A 16,140-nucleotide genomic window follows, 5' to 3' on the forward strand; every position below is an offset into this window, starting at 1 on the left:
GAGATAGAGAAGATCCAACGGAGAGCAGCGCGCTTCGTTACAGGATCATTTAGTAATTGCGAAAGCGTTACGGAGATGATAGATAAACTCCAGTGGAAGACTCTGCAGGAGAGACGCTCAGTAGCTCGGTACGGGCTTTTGTTAAAGTTTCGAGAACATACCTTCACCGAAGAGTCAAGCAGTATATTGCTCCCTCCTACGTATATCTCGCGAAGAGACCATGAGGATAAAATCAGAGAGATTAGAGCCCACACAGAAGCATACCGACAATCCTTCTTTCCACGTACAATACGAGACTGGAATAGAAGGGAGAACCGATAGAGGTACTCAGGGTACCCTCCGCCACACACCGTCAGGTGGCTTGCGGAGTACGGATGTAGATGTAGATGTAGAAGATTGACAATCGGCGGGCTGTTTATTATTCTAGGACCCTGAACTTAGTTTGACACAACGAGAAAGCGACAACAGTAGTAGGAACAACGGCAATCGAAACGCCGAGGATCAGTGAGTGGGATGAGTCATATTTTTAGAACTGGCGTTTCAGTTTGAGACTGGCCACCTGAGAAATGCCGCCATTAACACGGTGTACCCCGGCGAAGCACACGCAGCCTGACACAATGGTGGACTCGGCAGGGGTGTCGCGCCGGTTGGCGGGGGCGGCGCCTCCGCTATTGATTGGTGGCTGTCTGGTGGCTGGTGGCGTCGCGCGCCGTGCTGTGCTGGGCTATGGTGTCGCGTCCCGCGCCGCTTTGGATTCCCCGTTGCTCACGCGGAGCAGAAAAACAAAACGGCCGCAGATCGATTCGTACGCACCACAGCGTCGCCTCGGCGGATCTGCGTAACGTCCGCGCACGGCACAACCCGGCCTCACCGGTTATTTACTTTCGGTCCTTCATAATACAAGATGCGTAGGCTAGACATATACAGAAACAAATCCTTACAGCGAAAGAACACCGCATTTTATGTTGTTGGGTAAATACGCAAGTCACACCTATCTCGACATGTCGGCTAACTATGCACTTCCCCCACCCCCTCCCCCACCCCTCCTCCCCGCCCTGCCAACTACCTCGAGGATATTATCACGGTTTAACTAATACTTTCATAATTACTGATTTATTTTTCTACACTTATACTAAAAATACTACAAACTGTTTCCTTGGCAACATCATTAGTATTCTCTTACATCTGAATTTCAGTCTTTCTCTTTTTTTATTTCATTTTACTGTCCCTCTTTGACATCCAGCACTAGTCGTCCATCATACTCTCATGCCATCTGCCCTGGTACTTTCCCTCCATCTTTTTAATGGCGTGGTGGATGTGTGTTCCTTGCGCTTCAATATAATGTCCCACATTTTCTGGAAATGGTCAATATGTGAGTGTAGAAAGTACATTTTAAAGGAGTATTGAATTTATTATTATTTCCATTTACATCGACTGACAAAATGAAATAACAACTTCAAGACATTACGTGGAGGAGTCATAGTTAACAATTTTAGTTCTCTCGTTAAATGTGACAACTGCGTCGTTCTGTTACTGTTAGGTGAAATACTGAAGCAGAAGTAACGCCCTTTATATCTGTACGGTGCTTGAAAATTGAGTTGCAGCTTCAAAACGTGTTGGACAGCACTCAGAAAAAAAAGTTCTGTCACTGAAGGCAGAGTATTATTACTTTATACAGTGTGGTTATCATGAAAGTTCCAGTTGCAAAACGCTGTAAAGAAGAAACACTGCTCAGAATGTCAAACTTGAGCGGATATTCTCGAAGAAGGGGAAAATGTTACGAAAACAGAAAGGAGTTAACGAAAATGTTACCGCTAGATAGCGCTGTAAGCGGCAGAATATACCGAATAAAAGACGCAGGTAGTAAGGCCTGTTTCTCAGTTTGCATCTGAGACACTCGGCATGACTGCCTCTATGCAGAATCGTGCATTGCTGGTAAAGCTCAGCCTTAACCGTCATAAGAAGCTCCGCACTCTCAAGGTTATGAAAAAGGGCGTTGATCCGAGTCTGTCAAGACTCTGCGAAAAATGATCACGAAATTCGAAAAGACAGTTTCTTTTGAAGTGCAATGTTGCAATGGGAGGAAAACAATTGATCCAACGTCACAAGACGATGAGGCCACAACATTGCTGGAAGGATCGAACAGTGCTATGCAAACATGCATTGCCCTGTGAATTACCCGAACTTTGGACACGCCCGTGATTACTGTGCATAAAAGTATACGAAACATTGTCCATTGCTATCCTTACTTAATTAACTATACTGGTGTCCAAAACGAAAGCAACAATCCGCTATTTCCCCGTTCTGTGTCTAATTCGCGATATAATCATACAAACTGTCAACACGTGTCCGTAAGGTTGTGCTCTGCACAGAAGACGGCATTTTTGTTCAACGAACATCCGTGCCAACGATGACGTGGGGGCACCTATCAAACGGGACAGTGTTTGCCGGGTGGTCCCACATGCACAATTGCTGTGCACACAGTTGTAGGCGGTGCAATATGGCACAGAGAAGACGCCCAATCGATTCTCTGCGGTGCAGGGCCACAGGTAGAATGGAAGCAGGACGGTCGCAAACTCATGTGGCCCAATGGCTTAACGTGAATCGTTCTGTTGTTTCTCGGACGTGGCCACAGTTTATAGAGCCCGAAACTGTATCACGAAGGCCACGGCAGGGCCGACCACGTGTGACATTAGAAAGAGCGTACCTTTATTTGGCTCTAACGGCACAACGGCACCGCCATAGTACTGCACAATAACTGGCATCTCACCTGACACCCCATCCACTGGACGCGTCATATGGAGGCAAAAGGTGCACAGAAGGCTTCGGCAGAGTGGCCTTTAATGTCGGAGACCTGTTCTATGAGTACCTCTGACCCGTCATTACAGAAGAGAACATCCAGAGAGGAGCCGTCAACATGCCACCTGGGCGGTCGAGCAGTGAGCCAATGTTCTTTTCACAGATGAGTCCCGATTTGGTCTGGAGAGTGGTTCTCAACGAATTCGCATCTGTAGGAGACGTGGAACACAATTTCTGGACCCCACACCACGTTGACCACTCGAATACCTCTTCATGAAATTCTACGGTTGAATCGACAATGTTTAACTGCTGTCAGGTATCGTGACGAGATATTGGTACTTCATGAGGGATTGTTGTGAGGTGCTGTAGGCCCAGACTTCGTACTGATGGATGATAATGCTCGACCTCATTGAGCACGGGTGACTATCGGTTTTTTTGAAAACGGAAGAATTTGCACGCATGGGGTGGACTGCTTATTCTCCCCACTTGAATCCCATAGAGCACGTCTGGGATACACTAGGAATACTTACTGGTTTCAACGCCTCAGCATCCACTAACCACTCTCCAAGACTTGCGAACAACTCTGCAGCGCCGGCCAAATTGGCCGAGCGGTTATAGGCGCTACAGTCTGGAACCGCGCGACCGCTACGGTCGCAGGTTCGAATCCTGCCTCAGGCATGGATGTGTGTGATGTCCTTAGGTTAGTTAGGTTTAAGTAGTTCTAAGTTCTAGGGGACTGATGACCCCAGCAGTTAAGTCCCATAGTGCTCAGAGCCATTTGATTTGAACTCTGCAGGAAGAATGGGCGTTATTGCCTCAACATGAGATTGATGACGTCATTGTCGTCGTTGTCAGGGATGTATTGCTGTCACAGGTGGTCACTCCCCATGCTGATATCATTAACCACTTGTCAGAATGTGTGTGTAAATCTGTTAAGTTGGAGAAAAAGGACATTTCTGTCTACCGTTAAACATCTTGGAGTTGTTTACATTCTGTATTCTTACATTGTTTTTGCTTCATTATCACTTGTTTATGCTGCTTTGTGGCAAAATAAACGCAACTTTGGAAATTTTTCGTTTGTTGCTTTAATTTTATGCATCAATATATACTCAGGAGTTGCTTCATTTTGAACTGTCAATAAGACGAACATCCGCTCTAGAAGTTCTTACTCACAAGGACTTGGGCAATGAATGGACATGGAACTCTGTCGACAAACAAAGCCCATTTCCGTTATGACGCTTTCAGCGCCATCTAGTAGGATAATTTTCGTTACTCTTTTTTTTTTTTTGTAACGTTTGTCCCTTCTTCGATAATATTTCGTTATGACCAGCGGTTCTATTCTTTCATAGCATTTTAAAACTGGAACTATAATTATAGTTACCCTCTATATACTTTACTTTGTTATGAAAAAGCTGGATGAGGTGGGGAAAATGGACAGTTTTGAAATCAGCGTAAAAATTTAGTTAAAAACACATTTATTTTCAATCATCCGATATCGTGCAGAGTGGTGTTACCGTCAAGAGCCTTTGAGGGTAATGCAGACATGGTTCCCTCGACAAGGTCGCGCACAGTACACTCCTCCTCTTACAATTCCTATCGAAGAAAGTTCTCGTATCGAAGGAAGTCCTCTTGGAGAAACGTTAAAGCACGAGTCGAAAAAAGACACGCGGCCTCCAAAGTGAAACGCGTGGAGACTGCATTGTTACCGAAGCTCCAGGTCTGCTGAGAGCTGTACAGGCAGTCGCGCTTGTAGAGTGGACGCCAACAGAAAAGTGGAAGAGCATTTAACTCGAAGGATGATTTACGATAGTACAATGTTTTTCGCTATTCATGAAGTGGGCCAGCGCAACGGTAGGACAACGGAAACGTGATCGGAAACAACAAAGTTCCAGTTCTTTTGAAGTCAGTTACTGAGGTCGAAATAATCTAACAGACTAGCGTTCCTTCCGACACAAAGACATCCATTATCTCTCCTGTTCTTCTCAGTGCTGGACAAGAACTTCCTGCAAAAAGTCTTCGTTATCCTCGAATATTAAAACCCAGAAAAAAAATCGCTCAGCTACTATCGCAGAATCTCAGGTGATCTTCAACACCGGACTCTTCGCAAAATAAATGTGTCGTTGTTATTAGGCGGGAACTCACAATGGCTGACACTGCTACACAGATCTGTAATAGATTGGAAACTTGCGTTCATTTAATTAAAGCTACGTTAAAAGCGTGCGGAATCAGATACATGGATGGGACGGCTCACGTCACGGATCGAGTTCGCGCGATTCACTTTTTGCAGAGATGGAATAAGTCTGTGAGCCACATGTGCCTTGACATGGCGCAGCCAACAGCTCTCCTTCAGACAGAAAACTCAGCCTGGAAACTAGTGAGGCGCACAAAGATCCCGCAGAACAGCTATCAGTTAAATTCTTATTCAGTATTCTTTCAGTACAGCACTCATAGTCATCTTTAATTTCTTGGCCAACACGTTCCACTTACTTTATGTTGTTATTTCTTTATTGTATTTCGATTCCCCGAGAGGAGAGGGTGGGGGGTGCGGGTTGGCAGCAGTGTAATACGCCTCTCTGCAGCCTACAGATAAAGTTAAAAAACATAATGAGAAGATAGAATAATAAAGAGGTGATAAAACGGTGACTGTTTAACACTGTTACGTGGCGAAAAAGTTGTAAAGGAAACATAAAAAACAAATAGGCTAGTGATGCTGATTCAAAACACTTAGGAAATAGACAGGTATAATTAAAAAAACATGGCGACAGCCTAGTTTCTGTTTGCAGCACTTTAAAAAGGCGATGCACAACACTGAACACTCACAGAAAACACTGCACTACAGAGTACGAATGCATATGGGTATGGAGGGGGGGGGGGGGGGAGAAGGACCCAGACAGATGAGAGGGGAAGGGGGAGGGGGAGCCGATGGAGGGATACGGCACAGAAAAAGGGGGGAGCAGGGCAGACATGAGAAAGGAATGGGGTAGATAGTGGAGGGGAAAGAAAAGACCCAGAGGAGAGAATGGAGTCAAAGAAAGGGAAGTGGAGAAAAAACAGGATGGAAGGGGGGAGAGGGAGCCTGGGAAAAGGACAGAGGGAGGGAGGGGGAGGTGAGGATCATAGTTGGTAGAAGGGACAAATGGAGGGAGAGAGGGCATCATCTGGGAGGGGGAGTTGATGGAAACCACCTCAGGAAAGGAGATTAAGGGAGTAGAGGTGGAGGGTAGGGGGGACATGGTGAAGGTGCGGCAGCGGGCAGGGGTTGGAGAGGAGAGGAGTAACCAGGGGATGAGGGGAATCAAGTTGGTGTCAGGTGTAGAGAATGCGGACATGTTTGAGGAAAAGGAGCAGATGGGGGAAAGGAATCAGGTCATAGTGGATGCGCGTGTGGGACGAGAGGTTTATACAGAAGGCAAGGCAGAGTGCATGACTCTCGAGAATGTGGAGGCACTTATAGAATTTGGGGGAGGGGGGGAGGAGGATATCCAAGTGGGACTGGCATAACAGAGGATGGGACACATTAAGGATTTGTAGGTGTGGAGGATGGTAGAGGGGTTCAACCCCCATGTCCAGACAGAGAGGCGTTTAAGGAAGCGGAGGTGGTTGTGGGCTTTAGATTGGACAGAGTGGAGATGAGGGATCCAGGTGAGGTGATGGTCAATGGTGAGTCCGAGGTAGGTGAGGGTGGGGGAGAGGCGGACAGGACGAGTGCAAATGGTAAGGGAAAAATCAAGGAGCGAGTCGTACGACCTACGATGATTGCCTGGGTTTTGGAAGGATTGATTTTGAGGAGCCATATCATGAGGCAAAAAGGTCAGGATGATTCTGGAGAAAGCGTTGGGGAGGGGGGCGGTTGGGGCATATCTGACACGTACAGGAGATAGTGTACTTTATGAACAACTAGTCTGATTAAACGATAATCTTAATGATCCATTGACCAGAATGGTCACCACTACTTTGTGAAATTAAGTATCATTGTCAACTGGTACATAATTTAACAAACGGAGGATTTGTATTTGTATTCAACGATCCGCTAACACGCGCACACACACACACACACACACACACACACACACACACACACACACACACACACAGATGACCCAAAACAAAGTAACCACTGCTCATCCCAAGACAGATTGACATCTGGTGGCGTTACGGGCACTTGATCCGCTAAGGAAAGTCCAAAACGAGGCAGAGACGATTGGGGAAGGTTCTTAGCAACGATAGGGGATAGGGACTGCAAAAGCGGAAATTCAGTGACATAAGTGAGTCTGACAAACGATACAAGGTTATGGCCAGTCTCAGGTAACGAGCACTTCGGAAATAGCCGAAACCAAGAATCGTATTTATTTGTATCGTCCTCGAGATTCGTACAAATGAGACCTAAAGAGCATTTTCCTGACACGGACACCGCATGCATTACAGTTACAGGCAACAGCTTACCACTGTTTACAATACGTGCTCACATCCTGACAAAGTTGCCATTAGCAAGAATCTGAAATCTGAGATAGCGATGCAATGTTTCTGTTTATTGTGAAACTGTCAATAAATATGAACCAGCAGACATTCAAAGGACTCTAACCGAAAAGTTGGGTACCAGCTGCCTCATTCTACCTGCTTCTTAGTTTTCTCAAATCACTTAATGAAAATGTCGAGATGGTTCCTTTGAAGAAAAATTGTCGTGAAATAAGTTAAAACGACACAAATTGTGGCTACGGTAATCGGTGACATTAGGAAATACCATAACACGTCGTAGGTATTCGTTCCAGGGCCGGTTGGATAACATTTTTTTTCCACTCAAGCGATGTGTCATTGCCCCCCCCCCCCCTCCCTTCCTCCCTTCCCTGTATCTTTTCACCTGTGTCAGTTTTCGCTGCTGATTATGATACACCATATATACAAGTTTGACACCCCAAGCAGTCGCTGTTTCGGTTGGTAGCTAAACTGACCCCGACTGGAACAGCGGTGGCGACACGTGGACACTCCACTACACAGTCCGCAGACAAAATAGAATAATGTAGAATGATTTGGTGGACTGCAAAAAGCGTTAACGTTTTGTCGCTTTGTCAGAGAGGCAATAATGGGGGCCGCGACAGACTATTTGAAGAAAAAAAAGAAAGAAATACCGGTAAACAGAACACGCAAGGGGTACTACTATCGATAGCAGTATGTAGCAGCATGTCACAGTGATTACTACCCCTTACACGTCGTTGGTTCTCTGGAACATTCGGAACTGGGCGCGCCTCTCAGGCACTGCCTTGGTGATTTGTTCAACAATGGCCAAGCGCCAGCGCTCGCACCCCTTCATGCTAGGCGAAAGCAGCAGTTTGTGTTTCACGTGGAACGGTCGTATGCTGTCGAGCCACACTCAAAAAAGAAAAAAATGTATTTGGACAGTTTGTAAACGTTGACAAGATACGAGTCTTAATTTTCCGATGACTGGCAGGGTAACAGTGAGTGATTAATCGGTTTATCTGCGGAGGGTGCGCGAAATGAGACACAAAATAATGGATATGTCAGTATCGACAATCAACATTCCTAGTCTGCAGTATCTGTTTGGGGGGGGGGGGGCGGGAGCACTATATTAGTAACGGACAATTATTGTTACAGTGAACGTTTATAACGTCATATGGTAATTTGAAAAAGCAATATAGCAAAGGCAAACTTCGGTCTGAATGAGGAACTGAATTTAACTGCTAATGAGAGCATGGTTGGATCTATCCATTGTTAGGAAGTGTGTGCAACGCAATAAACGAAATAAATGATGTTAAGTCTTGTCCTCTCAAAGTTATAGTTCCACTTAAATCGAAGGACGAACCGTGTTCTCTGTATTAACAATCCCTTATGCACGAGTGATAGCCGTAAAGAAAATTCTTGTAATTAGGAATCAGCAAAATATAGCGAGAGGGGGCTTACAAACATCACTCGACCGATGAAACAGTGAAATGATGCAGAAGCATACCTAGTTTAACGACCAGAAAGGCGCTCTTGCACCAGAAAGATATATCTGCGTTATCGTTCATTACGATGGAAAAAGTGCAGGAACTTGGCTTCGAAATAGTTCCCCGTATACCCTTGGTCCATATTCGCTGTATGTGTCTTTTTCTGTTTCTGAACATCAAAAAACAACATAGAACGAGAATTTTTCTTGAATTTAAGAGTTTATCACTGCAGTAAATGACAACACGGTTGTGAGGAGCCGCGCGGAATGGCCGTGCGGTCTGGGGCGCCATATCACGGATTGCGAGGCCCCTCCCGCCGGAGGTTCGAGTCCTCCCTCGGGAATGGGTGTGTGTGTCGTTCTTAGCACAAGTTAGTTTAGGTTAGTTTAAGTAGTGTGTACGTCTAGGGACCGATGACCTCTGCAGTTTGGTCCCTTGGGAAATCACACACACATTGTGAGGAACTAAGAAAGTTTGGTACCATCTTGTACCAAATGTTTTAAGCTCAATGGAATTTGCGTCGACAAATTAAGTTTTGCTTCTTCAAAATAGTGTTATTTACCAGACTTAGATATTCATCTCCCCAATCGCAGAGGACAATACAGACTTTATAAAAACAGACGAAAACTTCTCAGTAAAAGTGTAAAAGCCTCGCAAGGAAAACAGAACTCAACAACGTGATTGCAGTTCCAGGGAACTGCACTTGGCATCCCGTCCTAGTCCGTCTCGGTAGCTGCGCGGCCACCCCGCGGATTGAGAACCGAAGCGGCACGGGTTCGATTCCCGGCCGGGTCGTAGATTTCCACCTTTCAGGGACTGGATGTTGTGATGTCCTTGCGTTGGTATCGTTGTAACTGACAAGAAAATCGTCTCCAATACGCTGTCGTATCGTCTTTTCATTACTGAGATGGCTAAATGGACACGACACGAAAGTCAATAAAAAAAAAGCCACTTCGTCCTCCAGTTCCTCTATGGGGCAATAGAAGAAAGAAAGGCAAGAGCAGGCGCGTGCAGGCCAAATCTGATCCAGCCGGAAACGGCAGCTGTCCCCGACAGCAGCTGGCAACTGGCTGCCGCCTCAAGAGTCTGGAATGAATGTGTGGACAGTCGCTGCAGCTCGCCTCACGCTTCGCAGCCACGACGTCCGAGAGCCTAGTAAAGACAAGATCTGCTCATACTGGCTACTATCTTGCTCTCAGATAATTAGTTCAAAGTGACGGTTCCAAGCAGGAAGTGGCCTCTTAGCCTGGATTTGAGCACATCATTTGTACAACGCGGACAGTTCTTACGAGATACGAAAGAGAAGAGTGTTTCGGCGTGAATTAATAGGAGTTTACAGCTGTTTGAATACCGCTGAGAAATCGAATGCTCAAATGTGGGTGAATTCCTAAGAGACCTAACTGCTGAGGTCGTAGGTCCCTAGACTTACACACTACTTAAACTTATGATAAGAACAACACACACACACACACACACACACACACACACACACACACACACACACACACGCACATGCCCGAGGGAGGACTAGAACCTCCGACGGGAGTGGAGAAATCAAATGTGAATGGCGCAGGCCGATACCTCATCAGATACTGGGCTCTATCATCCACAGACGCCTGTACGAAAATTTCTAATATTCATCTACATCTGCATACATAATCCACAAGCCACCATATGGTATATGACGGACGGAATTCCGTACCACTGCTAGTATTTCCCTCTCCTGTTCCATTCACAAATAGAGCGAGGGAAAAACGACTGTGTGTATGCTGTCATGTGAGCCCAAAATTTTCTTGTCTTCGCTGTCCTTAAGCGGGATGCACGTTGCTGGCAGAAGAATCATTTTTCATTGTACCCAAATGGAAGCTCTATAAACTAGTGTTTCACGGTAACAAATTCTTCCTTCCGAGGATGCCTATTAACCGGGTGTGGATCAAACGTATTGGTAAAAAATCTAGCAGAATGCCTCTCAGTTGCTCCAATGCCTTCCTTTAACGCGACTCTGAAGTACTCAAGAATACCCCCCGGACAAGTGTTCTGCATGCCATCTTCCTTATAGACGAGCTAAACTACCCTAGACTACGCTCGAAAAACTGATGTAGACCATTCGCTTACCCTGCAACCAACCTTCGTGCTCGTTACATTTCAAGTCGCTTTACAACGTTACGCGTACATATGTAAATGACGTGGCTGTCAAGAAGTATACCACTAATAGTATTTTAGTACATTACAGGACTGTATTCCCACTCATTTTTATAACTTACAGCACATTTTCCACATTAAGGGCATTCCGGTATTTATTCAGTGAGTAAAGTACATTCTGTCCCTACTTACAAGATACGTACCTCAAAATCCGAGAGTTTCCATTCTGCAATAGCCTCCTAAAAAGATAACTGAACTGTTCGAGGACCACACCTCCCTCTTATTAGCTATTACATATTTTTTTGTCTCAGTATATCTAAAGACATGAAATACCATTGTGCACGGTGAGTTAACTGGAAGATACGCATGAATCTGTAACTGTTCATTACGTAATCGTAGCATTCAGAAGATAAGTGTTCACTAGCCCTATCAGTAACATACACATTCTTCGAGAGATGCCTCCAGAAGCCATCTGAAAACAGAGGAAATAATCAGCTACATATTTACTACATACGAATAGGTTGGCACAGACACTTTCCCTTATTTTGTTCGCATTTATACCAAACAAGGTGCTTCACCTGGTAAGACGTTAGGCTCGTCGGCCCAGTCATCCACACTTAGATTTTTATTAGCTTTCTTAAAAAAAAAAGAAGAAAGGAAAAGAAAAGCCAACTCGGGTAATTGACGCGATACCTCCTTCACAAAAAAGCAAGAATGAATACTTCCTCCATCCTTCCTCATCTGAATCAGCACTCTACCAGTGACGATTTCACTGTCGATCATTCAACAGCGGAACCTAGCAGAAAAATTACCTGCAAAAAAAGTAATATCTGAAATGCGGTATGTTTACCAAATGTAAACATTCACCCGGCACCAAATCGTTCTTGGAGACACAGAAACATTACTTGCTTATTATTGCCACTAACTGTTATGAGACAGCGCAGTGCTTTGCACTGATGTCCGTTTCATGACTAAAAGGCAATACAATGGATGACAATTCACAAGGTTTTGTCGTTTCTGGAAACACATCGTGTCAGTCACTAAGAGTGAACAAGGGAGTATCCACTAACTGTTATGAGACAGCGCAGTGCTTTGCACTGATGTCCGTTTCATGACTAAAAGGCAATACAATGGATGACAATTCACAAGGTTTTGTCGTTTCTGGAAACACATCGTGTCAGTCACTAAGAGTGAACAAGGGAGTATCCACACCATACAGGCATCTGAAGTTTTGATATTCATCTACTGCTCACCGTCGTCTCTTGAACACAGACAACCCTTCTTTCACTGTTGGATTGGTGATGACCTTCGTCGACTGTGGGTTTAAGAAATTGTGAAAGAAAAGGACTACAGAATCGAGTTTGGCAAGTTCGATACTGCATAAAAATCATTTGCTCTGTTCAGTTAATCACTGAATATATTTATATATCTGGACAGTTATTTGGGGCTATCAAATATCCACGTCGTAGCTGGAATGTTAAAACTTCTGGTAGGGGCAGCAACAATCCACATTATTAAGCTGGCTGTGTCAACTGCTTTGTCAGATCATCTGAAAGCAATTCTAGTTCTGTCTACGTAAACATAATAAGTATTACATTATATTTGGTGAAGAGTTTCATACCATTGAATACTAACTGGAAGCTTTAACTATACATCAACTTGAGGCTCTTATATAGGTGCAGCAAATAACAAAATCTTAGAGTGTCTAGAGAAGATAAAAAGAAACACTTTTTTAAGTGACAAAGGTGTCCAGTTTCATCGTTTCACCGATAGGGATCCACGAAGAATTTGAAGTTACTGATGTTCAGAGACGTCGTTCAACCTGTCGTGTTATGAACATTGTTTTAGAGATGTTGCTGAAAGAATCGTCCGCTCCCATTAATACACAACAGACATCTGTGTGCCAACAACTGTTTAACACGCTCAAAACATCAGAAGTTTCATAAGTAGTGCCTGCAGCTTGAACCAAGCGAGCAGTCAGGTCTTCTGGAGTGTCTGTCCGTGTCTCGTACAACAGACATTTCAGCTCCCTGAGCTAAATGAGGTCCGCATGAGTCAGGCCGAGAGATCTTTGTGGTCACGCTACTGACCGCACCCACCCATTTTCTGGACTGGTGAAGCTGGAGCAGTTAATTGTGGAACACCTGATTGTTCTGAGCGTGCCGGACAATCATCATCACGGTGATGCCAGCCATGCTTTAACGTAAACGGACGATATTGTCAGCCACCTCTCTAAAACACGACTCATCACACGCAGTTTGAAAACCATCAAAGAACGTCACTAGGGTCAAAGCTTCATGGATTCCTAACAGGATAACGGAACACGTGTGATATTTTTGTCATATAACAAAGTATTTCGTTTTACTTCCTCTCACCACTATAAAATTTTTCTGTCGTAGTTTTTTTACACGTTTTACAAGGTGTTCACAAATTCCCGTTAAAAACTTTCATGAATTGCAAAGGGGAATGAGTACTTAATGTTTTGAATAGGAACCCACGTCCGTAAATATACCGTTACCGTTGTATGACAGTTTCAATTCAGAGATACGCGTCCATGGCTGCTGAGGGACACGGAAAACTCTCAGGGTTGTTTGTCCTGGTATGCAATAGGGTAGACAGTATGAATTGCCACTGAACGTCTGCCAGGAAATGTGGTTTCAGCATTCTGGTGCACCATCTATCTTCTTACTTGTAGTTCGCAGACATCTCAACAGACGATACGGCAAAAAAAATGGGTAGGCCGAGATGGTCGAAACGCGTAACCGCTGAGATCGCCGGATTTACCTCCTGCGGACAACTTCTTGTGGCGTCGTATGCAATGTTTAAATAACGAGACTTCTGTAGAGACAGAGGGAGATCTGCTGGCACGAGTTCTGGCCGGTGCACTACAAACTAAACAGACACCAGTAGAGATGGAGAGTATGCACGGGAAATGCTTCGTAGTTACAACGTCTTTAACGATGTTGCTGGTCGACATATCGAGCCACGGTTGTAATGCACAAGTACTGTTCTGTACGTACAGGATGCTCGGTCCTTTTTTGTATTGGTATAATGTAAACATGTAGTGTTTTAAACGTTAATACAAACAAATGCCGGCCGGCCGGTGTGGCCAAGCGGTTCTAGGCGCTTCAGTCTGGAACCGCGCGACCGCTACTGTCGCAGGTTCGAATCCTGCCTCGGGCATGGATGTGTGTGATGTCCTTAGGTTAGTTAGGTTTACGTAGTTCTAAGTTCTATGGGACTGATGACCTCAGATGTTAAGTCCCATAGTGCTCAAAGCCATTTTAACCATTTTTTGAAACACATGCGCTCAAGTGAAAAAAAAGGATATTTCGTTATGTTTCCTTTCGAATTGTTACCTGGTGGTAGTACTGCGTCACGCCTAATTCAATTCCTAAAGCAGAAGTGTATTAGTTGAAAATTGAAAGCGACGAACAATGTAAACGGTACTTTTCTGGACGTTGGTTCCTACTCAAAAATATCATGAATCCTCTCCCCTCTACTAGTCCTAGAAGTTTGCAACGGGAATTTCCGAACGCCCTGTATATGCTGCATACGGTCCGATCGTAGATGAAAGTGAAACAGTTCACAAATAAATCCTAACATACATCGTGTTTGCTTTATTGAAAAGTAAGTGCATGCATTTTGAATTCCGAAATAAATAAAAAAAATACAGCAGGTCAGCAACTGGAAGCAGTTAATTCCATAAATTATCTGGGAGTAAGCATTAGGAACGATTTAAAATGGAATGATCATATAAAGTTGATAGTCGATGAAGCAGATGCCAGACTGAGATTCATTGGAAGAATCCTAATGAAATGCAATCCGAAAACAAAGGAAGTAGGTTACAGTACAGATGTTCGCCCACTGCTTGAATATTGCTCACCAGTCTGGGACCCGTACCAGATACGGTTGATAGAAGAGATAGAGAAGATCCAACGGAGAGCAGCGCGCTTCGTTACAGGATCATTTAGTAATCGCGAAAGCGTTACGGAGATGATAGATAAACTCCAGTGCAAGACTCTGCAGGAGAGACGCTCAGTAGCTCGGTACGGGTTTTTGTTGAAGTTTAGAGAACATACCTACACCGAAGAGTCAAGCAGTATATTGCTCCCTCATACGTATATCTCGCGAAGAGACCGTGAAGATAAAATCAGAGAGATTAGAGCCCACACAGAGGCATACCGACAATCTTCCTTTCCACGAACAGTACGAGACTGGAATAGAAGAACCGATAGAGGCTCTCAAAGTACCCTCCACCACACATCTTCAGGTGGCTTGCGGAGTATGGATGTAGATGTAGATATTGCACACTATATTTTATATAAAGCTTGCACAGAAGACAGTTAGCACTCGAACGTTTAGTTCATCATCTAAGTCAGTAAAGTAAACAACTGGTGAATATCAACGTTTGAACAACTGCAGTATTCACAAGTACAAGTGCATTGAATGTTCCAGCGTCCTTACATCAATGAGATCAAGCCGGAACATACGCTCCGAAACTGTTTTCGTGCAGCTTCACATCCACGTGACAACATTAGCGAATTTATTTAGCTGCGGAGGCCGGCGCCGCGCTGGCATGGCGACCTACTTGGTGGTCCGGTGCTGGGGTACGGCGATCGCTCCTCGGCTGGGTTGGGCGGGGCGTGTCTGCGCGCTGGCGTGGGACGCACGGGGTGGCTGGGCTGCGCTGCACTGCTGCGGTCCCGTGGCGACGTGCTGGCTGCCGGCTGCCTACTGACGCTCCCGGCGAGCCGCGGCCGACCACCGGGCCCACACCGGTGACGTCACGCCGCCGCCGCCCCCAGCGCTGTCGCGCCTGCGCTCGCGCCAGCGGCACACGCTGTCGGCGTCTCGGCGCACATCGATCCGACGCCTATCCGGCGTTAAATTGCGTCGAAAAACCTGGTGCCCACTCTACGACCGACACGCACCACTAAGTCTTTATTTTTTACGCGTTCCAAAACACGATCTTTTTTTGTGCAAGTATAACACCCCTGCATTTGACGACATTCTGTCAGAACTGCTGATAACCTTGGGAGAACCAGCCATGACAAAGCTCTTCCATTAAGCCATTAAAATTGCTACACCACGAAGATAACGTGCTACTGACGCGAAATTTAACCGACAGGAAGAAGATGCTGTGAAATGCAAAGGATTAGCTCTTCAGAGCATTCACACAAGGTTGGCGCCCGTGGACACACCTACAACTTGCTGACACGAGGAAAGTTTCCAACCGATTTCTCATACACAAACA

The 16,140-nt window shown here is 45.2% G+C and overlaps 1 protein-coding gene across 1 annotated transcript in view; it reads right to left on the reverse strand.

Moving 5' to 3' along the window:
- Positions 1 to 15,618, reverse strand: part of LOC126354472 (neurotactin) — a 234,173-nt gene extending 218,555 nt beyond the window's left edge. The window contains exon 1 of the mRNA XM_050004175.1: positions 15,475 to 15,618. The gene's annotated coding sequence lies outside the window, so the exon portion shown is untranslated. The remainder of the gene's footprint in view (positions 1 to 15,474) is intronic.
- Positions 15,619 to 16,140: the final 522 nt, after the last annotated feature.

The sequence above is a fragment of the Schistocerca gregaria genome, chromosome 3 (assembly GCF_023897955.1).
Source record: "Schistocerca gregaria isolate iqSchGreg1 chromosome 3, iqSchGreg1.2, whole genome shotgun sequence".
Lineage (NCBI taxonomy): Eukaryota > Metazoa > Arthropoda > Insecta > Orthoptera > Acrididae > Schistocerca > Schistocerca gregaria.